This window comes from Chionomys nivalis, chromosome 9, assembly GCF_950005125.1.
Source record: "Chionomys nivalis chromosome 9, mChiNiv1.1, whole genome shotgun sequence".
NCBI classification, from domain to species: domain Eukaryota; kingdom Metazoa; phylum Chordata; class Mammalia; order Rodentia; family Cricetidae; genus Chionomys; species Chionomys nivalis.
Genome location: NC_080094.1, coordinates 50,035,592 through 50,045,055, shown reverse-complemented (window position 1 = coordinate 50,045,055; position 9,464 = coordinate 50,035,592).

The window sequence follows — 9,464 nt, the reverse complement described above, 5'->3', positions numbered from 1 at the left end:
GAAGGAAAAATATGCATGATCTCCTGAGAAAATTGGAAGTATGGGGGTGGAGGGAGAAGTGAGGGCAGAAGGGGAAGAAGAGGGAATATGGGATGGTCGAGATGGAAGACGGACAGAGATGGAGAGCAAGGAAAGAGAATCTTGATTGAGGGAGCCAATATGGGACTAGCAAGAAACCTGGCCTAGTGAAATTCCCAGGAATCCATAAGGATGACCCAAGCTAAGACCCTAAGCGATAGTGGAGAGGGTTCCTGAACTGGCCTTGTCCTGTAGTCAAATTGATGACTATCTTAAATGTCACCATAGAACCTTCATCCAGCAGCTGATGGAAGCAGAGACAGAGAGCCACAGAGGAGTACTGGGCTGAGCTCCCAAAGTCCAGCTGAAGAATGGAAGGAGTGAGAATACAAAGTTAAGGCCATGATGGGGATACTCACTGAAACAGATGACCTGAGCTAATATTAGGGAGCCCACCAACTCTAGCCTGACAGCAGCAGAACCAGCATAGGACCAAACTACGCCTTCTGAATGTGGATGACAGTTGTATGGCTGAAACAGACTGCACAGTCACTGGCAGTGAGTAGGGATTTATCCCTACTGCTTATACTGGCTTTTTGGAACCTATTCTCTTGGAGGGATATCTTGCTCAGCCTAGATATAGTAGGGAGAGCCTTGGCCCTACAATGTGCTAGACTTTGTTGACTCTCCATCCATGGGAATCCTTACCCTCTCTGAAGAATGGATGGGGTGGAATAGGGGGGATCGTGGAGGGAGTGGGAGGAGACGAGGGAGTGGGAACTGGGATTGGTATGTAAAATGATAAAAAATAGTTTTTTAATAAATAAATTAACTAATTAAAGTTTATAAAACAAATACATATACACATATATCCATGCATATTAATGCACATATATGAATGCATATTAATGCACAGACATATACACACTCAACAGACCCACAAATGTTCAGAAGGAACAAGTCTTGTGTAAAGCTAAATCCAGAGCACTTTGTTACATGATACAAACTAAGTAAATGATCAAAGACAAAGGGAACAGTAGGAATCACAAAAGTAGGATTGTCTAATGGCCAAATTTTGCAACTTGAACTCCAAAATAACAATATCAGAATGGATTACAACCTATTGAATAAAACAGGAAACGCAAGGCCTGTCTCCATGGGCATTACAGACTGAGCAGATGTGCGGATGGCAGGAGGCAATCCTTCCTACAGAAAATGAATTACACAGTCTAGCAAGAATGGTTGGAAAAATCTCCATTTATCAACTATTATCATAAAAGCCAGGCAAGAACTATGGATGATGCTATGGTTGGTGGGGAGAAGCTGGGTGGGGATAGATCACATAACTTCTACACACTGAGAATGATATACCAATTAATTAGGGAAGCAGTTCTATAGTAGAAGCCAGCAGGCTCGGTGGGGTAGATGAGCAGGGAGGAAGTGTGCAGAGGGCTGGAGCCTGTATTGTGGCCTGTCCACAAAGAAAGGCTATGTGGGGCTGAAAAGCCAACATTTTCAGGGGAGAAACTGTGGTCTAGCAGACCAGGCCAGAGAAATGAAGCAAAAACATGATGTCAGCCGGGCGGTGGTGGCGCACGCCTTTAATCCCAGCACTTGGGAGGCAGAGGCAGGCGGATCTCTGTGAATTCGAGACCAGCCTGGTCTACAAGAGCTAGTTCCAGGACAGGCTCCAAAACCACAGAAAAACCCTGTCTCGAAAAACCAAAAAAAAAAAAAAAAAAAAAAAAAATGATGTCAGACCCGAAGACAAGACATAAACAAGGTCAGGGTTATAAGAAACCCGAGACCAGTAGGAACTCACAAACTTGAGTGGTCTTTAAAAAAAAAAGGAATTATGGAAATTTGAAATAAAATCTATAGCTAGAAATTCATGGGAAGGGATGGCAGATGGGAATCGGAAATACAAATCTCAGGACTAGACAAAGCACAAGGAAAAGCAAGACGGTGCAGAGACAGAGACCTAAGGATGACCCACCTGGACTCTGATAAACATAACGTCTGGATGACGACCAGGCAGCAGCTCTCTCTAAAGCTGTCACTGAGGGTCAAGAGAGGAGCTGTTTAATATCAGGAGATGATGATTAAGCCCTCCAGATATGTTCTAGAATCAAAACAAGCAAAGGAGAAACACAAGCTAGCCCATGTTCCCGTACATACTCGGATTTTTGGCCTAGCAGGCAGGAAGCTGTGCAGACTGTGCTTGGCACAGTCCGCCGGTGCTGTCTTTGGATCCTCAGTGTATAACGCAGTTGTCAGTCACATAACAGTTGCCCAATAAGTATGTTTTCAAAGTACTGACGACTGAAAGTTCTCCTCGAAGATAAAAGTGAAAGCAGAAGGAAGGGGAGGTGGGCATTCTTTGGGCATCTTTGAGAAAGTGTCAGGAATAGCAACTATATACTAGAGTAAAAAGTTATACAGAGACTGCATTTAGGATTCCATTGTAAGTCTCTTGAAGCGATAACATCAACTGAAGCTTGTAATGTTCCACCAGCAGCTGTCACCAAGTGACAGAGAATAAACCCAACACCGTCAACACCATCTCTACCCTGTCACCCACCAAAAGTATCCCTCCTGCCCCTTTCTGCTCCTTGGCCTACTCCAGAAGTGACTTCAGGGGAAGTTATATGTCACATGTCACCATCATGTTAGTTCTGCAATTCTCCTTCTAGCCCACCCATGACACCAAATTGGGTCCCCAAACTCCTAAGAAAAGTTTTTCCATTTGATTCCCTGTGCTAGTTTGAATGTATTTGATCCCCATAAGCTCAAAGGGAAGTGGCACTATTAGGAGGCGTGGCTTTGTTGGAGAAAGTGTGGTCTTATTGGAGGAGGCTGGATGATGACGCATGCCTTTAATCCGGACCTTGAGGTTGGAGGGGGCACCTTTAATCTGGGCCACACATTCTGTTGGAAGTGTCACTGTGGGGTGGGCTTTAAGGTCTTTTTCTCTAGCTTTACTCAGTGTGACAGTCAATGGACTTTCTGTTGCCTGTGGGTCAAGTCGTAAGGACTCCCAGCTCCAGCACTATATCTGCCTGCACTCTGCCATGCTCCCTGCCATGGTGGACTGAACCTAGGAGCCACCACAATTAAATGTTTCCTTTGTAAGAGTTGCTGTGGTCATGGTGTCTCTTCATAGCCATAAAACCCTAATTAAGACACTCCCTTTAAGTTGCTGGCCAGCGGGGTCATCTGGTTGCAAAATTTGTTTAATCAGTTCCCTGCCACAGAAGAGTCAGTGACTGTACCCCTGAAAGGACCCTCAGCTAGGAAGGGTAGAAGATGACAGCTGAGGGACAAACATTCCCACACCACCTCCGCCACCACCTCCGCCACCACCTCCGCCACCACCCCCACCCCCCCCCCACCTCCACCACCATGTTGCTTGCTCTGCACTCTACAGTGTGGATGAACCATGATGTCAACAGCCTTTCACCCCCTCCCACCCCTTCCTGTGGCCACATTCCAGAATAAACTCGGGCATTCAAAGTTTTATCAACACCTTCTTTGGGGAGAGACGAAACTAAAATGCCATCAATAAGGATAAAACCTATGACCCCATGAGGGAAATTACTGTACCTCTTGAAATAATTTTTGACCTGGAATGGAGGGGGTGAAAGCGGGGATTGAAAACATGTTGCATGAAATTCTCAAAAGAATAAACAAAAACAACAATGGAAGTCACGCGAACAATTTCTGGGGAAGACCAGGGCTTCAGTTTGCCTGTGACTTGGCCGGGGACAACAACCTGCACATTCAGAACTGTGTACACATTAGTGTGTAGGACAGGGTGGCTTTTCCATCCCTGTCTTTCAGGGAACCTCCATAGATTCTAATAAGGCCTGTGTCCAGGAATCTTTTCCTCCTTTAATGATGTTGACGTCGAATGCTCATTTGCGACCTACTGCTAAGTTACGTAGGGAAAATGGCAGTTAACACACTGAGGGCTCTGACAGTTATGGTGCCTCCATAGGCTGGCACACTGAGGTGAAGGGCAGGCTGGGCCACTGCTGGAGCTTAAACACTGAAGGTCAAAGTGTTTCTGGTGCCATTATATGCTCTGCCATCCATTTCTTGGTATTTAACTAAGAGAACTGAAAATGCGATTTCACCAAAGGTCTTGTTCAAATGCTCATTACATGTTTGTATGCCATATTTGCGAACTGAAAACAATTCATTTTCCAGTAACTTGAGAATAGGCTGTGACTTGTCTGTGTAATGGGAGACTAAGAAATGAAATAGGACCAACTTTTCAATCCTCAGAAAATAACCCAGGTGAATCTCAAAATACTTAGAACCTGTAGAACAAGAGAGAAATCATGCCTGGTACTGGAAACCTAGCCAACCACCTGGGGCTAGTGAGGTCATGGATCTTGGAAAACCTACAACCATCACTTAACTAAACCACCATAATCCCTACCTAGATTTTAAATATTTACCTTTATATCCACAAACAAGAGTAGCTCTCAACCCTCAACAGAGAAATTTCTCCTTGCAACAGTGACCATTACAAAAAACTACAGTCAATCGAAATGCAGAGAATAAGCTATCAGGTGGAACCAGCTCCAAGTGAATCATCTGCACCATAACTCCTTTACCTAAGGCTCCCAGAGCATCAAGGAAGAGGGGCAGGAAGGACTGTAAGATCCAGAGGACTGGAGTGTCTACTGGGAGACTGTGCCTCCTAGAAACGTCAGAAGGCTACATCCATGAAGTCTTATCAACATGACTGCCTAAACGATATCTGAAGAAGAACAACACTAACAGATGTGCTACCATGGAAGGGGAAAATCTCACAGGCCCCACCCTTGGACTAAGAACTGCAAGCTTCTAAGGAATGCAGAGAGGAGAAACAGTCTTCCCCCTGGGAAGAGTCTCCCAGTTGATTATCTAACACCAAATGGTCAGTCCTGAAATTATATACTTACAAGTAATATTATATGGACTGAACAGACTGTGTGTGTGTGTGTGTGTGTGTATGCAACAATTTTAAAAAGGAGGCCAGAGACCATAAATTTCTGTGTGTTAAATTAAAATTAAACTTAGTCTCCACCTCCTGGGCACTGGACTTATAGACCTGTGATGCTACACTTTGCTCTTCCGTGGGTGCTAGAGACCAAAGGGACCTCAGGCTTTGTCGATGAAATCTTCTCCCCAAAGTGTGTGTGTGTGTTTGTGTGTAAATGTAAAAGTAATCACAAAATCTCTGAGGAAGGAAGACAACAGAGTGGGTTTTCAGGGAAATGTTTGGAAACTATGAAATAACTTCCTTCTTTGTTGTTACTACCTACATTTGTATGTGAATTGTATGCGATGTATAGCCCAGTTCCTGTATCCAGTTTCTCCCTGGTTTATACAGATCAATACATTCTGCATTTTGCTCAAGGTACAGTTGAGTTTTGGTCCCTTTGATCTAAAAGAATTTAGAAAAGCACATTCTCTTTCCCTGAAGCATGTTACCAATTTTCAGGTCTAATAACCATTTCTAGGCAGTCTAAAGAGAGAACTGACTCATGAATTTTCAACTGTATCTTGATTATGGAGAAATGAAGCAACTGATTTTGGAGTAACGGATCCAACCCCTCCCCCACAAGTATCGTAGACTTTCTATGAAGTATCTTTTCTAAGAAGAAGGCCAAGTTCCAAGGGTACTGGAGTTCAGTGAAGAATGACGCTTGAGGGTTATGGGGAAGCAGTCACTTTGAAGGCAGGTAGCTTAACAGAACCCCAGTCAACTTAGCTCTGTGGCTGGGAAGAATGAATGAGTTACCAGATTATCCCAAAGCCTCAAAGTCACAGTCACATCAAGGTAAGAGCTGATTCATAGAGACTCAGGCAAATCAGAAAGGCATTGGATTACTAAATGAGCTAGAAAATAGACAAAAATCTCAAACAGAGGGCCCAGATTTGGGCTATGTGTGGCTTTCTTTAAAAGGTGTTTTAGGGAACAAAAGCCAGGCTCTTCTTTCTCAGCTCTGTGACTGGAGAATTTAACCAAATCAAGAGAACTATGGGGATGTGTCCTGATCATAAAAGTCTTTGCTACAGAGTTCTGCCAACCAAGGCCTCAGACAGTGACAGGGGAAGTCATGGTGGGAGCAAGCTTCATTATAAACCTGAAGTATGAACTGAACCTCACTCTGCAGAGTGGAGAGCTTTCACCACCAGGAGATCTGTGCAGCCCTGTCTCCCCATTTCTCCTGCTCAGTGAAACCTGCCCTTCATTGCCTTCATTGTCCCTATACATAGCTCCATCAGAAAGATGGAACAATGGGACATGATAAGTGGAGGAGACACATGTCTGAAGGCCTCAGGGGCATTGATGAAAGGAGCACTAGGAAGGGCTCCAGGGAGTACCAGGGAGCCAGCATTCCCCACACTGTACGGCAATTCTCCTGAAACCCCTTGATTAAATCATCACTCTGAGGTGGAAGTCATCTCCTTCTGTGCCTCAGGCCTCAAAGTCCAGGAAAGACATAGAGTCATCTCTGTTACCAGCCAAGGGTCAAGTTGCCCCTCAGTGAGGGAAGGCAGGCGGGGAAAGCAAAGAGGAAATTGGAAGATGGCTGATCTCTGATGAAAAATGGGAATATGGATGCCGAAGCCTTAGGAGTTGCAGCGAGTCTGGATTAGGAGGCTGCTGTCAGCGCTCTGGTGGCTGTTCTCATCATCCTCCATTCAGAGAGGGTCGTGCCAACCTGGCTGATGGGAGAGATAATCTCTTGAGGTCAGGCTGGATCTAAAATTCTTCTGTATCTCTTTTCTGTCTTGCCTTGGTTTTAGGATGCTTCTATTTTGAGATATGTCTAGTGCACTGAGCAACCCGAGGCACAAACAATAAATGAGACGCAGCTCCCAACTGTGAAGGAGTCATAAATGGAGATAAAATAAATGTGTAAATAAACCCATTTTAAAATAGCTTTCAAAAACAGCAGAAATAAACCACAGCTGAGAACTTCTTCGAGCCAGGTAATCCAAAGCTTTGCGGCAGATGGAGGGCGCACGTTTTCCTTGCTCTTTTCCTCCCGTCCTCTCCCAGGGAGAAGTGATTTTGAGAGTCTTACCAACAAGGGGTACAGCCCTTTTCCTTAAGCTCTGAAACTGTGGTGGCCTTGTTCAAACCCAAGGATGTGGCCAAAGGGCCGATGTGCCAACCCTGAGTTGAGGTTGAAGGGGTCCTCCTTGTATTTCTTTCTTCCACAAACTTGACAGTTTTCTAAGATCAACCCTGAGTCACTTGTTGGGAGATGAGAAACCATGTGGAGGAAATACAAGGTTCTCTGTGAAGGCCTTCCTCGGTTATCTCAGAGCTCTTCAAGCCCCTTCCGTGTGAGAGAATTCAGCCAAGAGTGGCATGTAGCTGCCTGCTGATAGGTGGGTGAACAGAGGTGAAGCCATCAGAGCCACACAGCTGCCCCAGAGAGCAGTGTGCATCTCTGGGGGTGGGTATGTCAGGCTGCTGCGTGCTGTTGTTGCTGAGTGCCTGTGTTGAAGAACAAAAACCAGTTCTTATGCCTCCTATGACAGTAGTCTTTTAGCAAAACCATGGAGAATGGGAACCGTTTATAAAGACAGCTTAAGGCCTAAAGAAGAGCATAGCAGTGGCCGCGGAGGGGGAAAGCCTGAGCTATGTTCACAGCATGACAAAGACTCGGTTTAACAAGAAGGGACCAGATTTATAATTGCTGATGTACTTTGAATTGGCCTAGACAGACAGCTGTCAATCAGCTATGGTGCACCATTGAATGAGATTCATCATCACCCAGGGCCTTGAAATTCTAGGAAGTGGAAATTCAATCTGCACCCCTCGTGAAACAGAGATGAGAATGCACAGAAATTGAGAAGAGTGGAATCATGTGGAGGGCTGTGTTAGCTTGGGCATCTTAGCAAGGCAAGCCGGGAAATGCTTCCCTGAAGCTAACCGGAGCAGATGGTGGGAGAGAGAACAGGTACCACTGAGTACAGATGCTGTCGCAAAGACAAATTTTCCGTTTCACTGAAACTTAGAAGCCCTCAAATAAAATTTTCGTCTTGGTGTGGCGATGGTGTTTTGCCAAGAAATTAAACTTAGTCACATGCAGGTGTTTCTGGGGTGCTTTTAAATCGCCCTGCCTCGAGAGTCTTAGAGGAAGGAGGTGGCATATGAATAATCAATAAATAGCTAATCCTTCCTAGAGAAACGGGAAGAAAAATAAAAATAGTGCTGCCTTCCTTGTATTGTTTGTTGTTGCTCCCCTCCCCATTTCCTGTTATTGCCAGAATGCTAGGTGACCTTTTCTGTGTTTAATTACCCAAAAGAAACAAGAAATGAATGTCAGGGAAAGAGAGAGGTTCCTATCTGGAATAGCTTGTCAAAATAACTACCCCCAGGGTCTTTCCTCTTTCTGGAGGATATGTGAAATTAGCTTGAAACAAATGGAGATTAAAATGGGGGGGGGAAGTGTATGTCTGAGATACCTCTCAGAGGAGGCGGAATCTGGTGGGGGTGGGAGATGGGGGGTTCAGCAAGCAACACCATGTTTCAGAAAGTAAAGGTTGTCTGTCATTATTTGGAAGGCAGCAGTTCTGGTAGGATACATTACTGGGGATGTAAGTTAAAATGAGATATTCCTGTCAAGGAAGTTCTAATGATGAGATCCACTTCTCAGAAGCACGACCATTCCAACTGCCTAGTGCACAAACAGACCCTCTTACATGAACAAGATGGAGAGAGTGAGGAAGATGCTCAGAGATACCGCCACACACACACAGTCACATGTCACATACCGTTCTCTCCAGCTAGTCACAGAGAAAATAAGACTAATTTCCCCTCTTGTGACTTTATTGCTTCTGACGCCCTGGGTCCCTAATGAAAACCACTTTCCTGCCTGGATTGGTTCCTGACTGCATGACTATTTCATTTGACTATTATGGGGCTTGTTAGGAGGTTCAGGGGATTACATGAGAGAACCTCCCTTTGAGTTATAAAATTTCTTACTTGTAATTTGGCCACCAGACAGGACACCTGGCCTCCCTTTGCAGTCCTTTAGCCAGTGTCTGCATAGACAGAGACACTGCAGAGTCCTGAAACAGGTGCATGCCCAAGGCATCATCTGAGTCTGGACTTTGGAAATGAAGAATTTGCTGAGTGGTACAGCCAGGAGGGAGGGAGCAGGTAAGGACAGGACCATGTCTCTTTTAAGAACATTAACAGTGGTTTGTTCGGGCCTTGTTTATTATCTTCCCAGAGAGTTTCAGAGATAGACAGGTTTTGGAACTCCTAATAGCCAATAAAAGAAGGGATATTTTCTACACATAGATCTGTCATCTCCCTAGCATAGGAGGGCGCTATCCCACAAATCTTATCTGAAGTTACCCCGAATACAGCCTAAGGACCTACAAAGCTGCTTGTCTGATTCGCTTTCTATTGCTGTGAAAAAGAC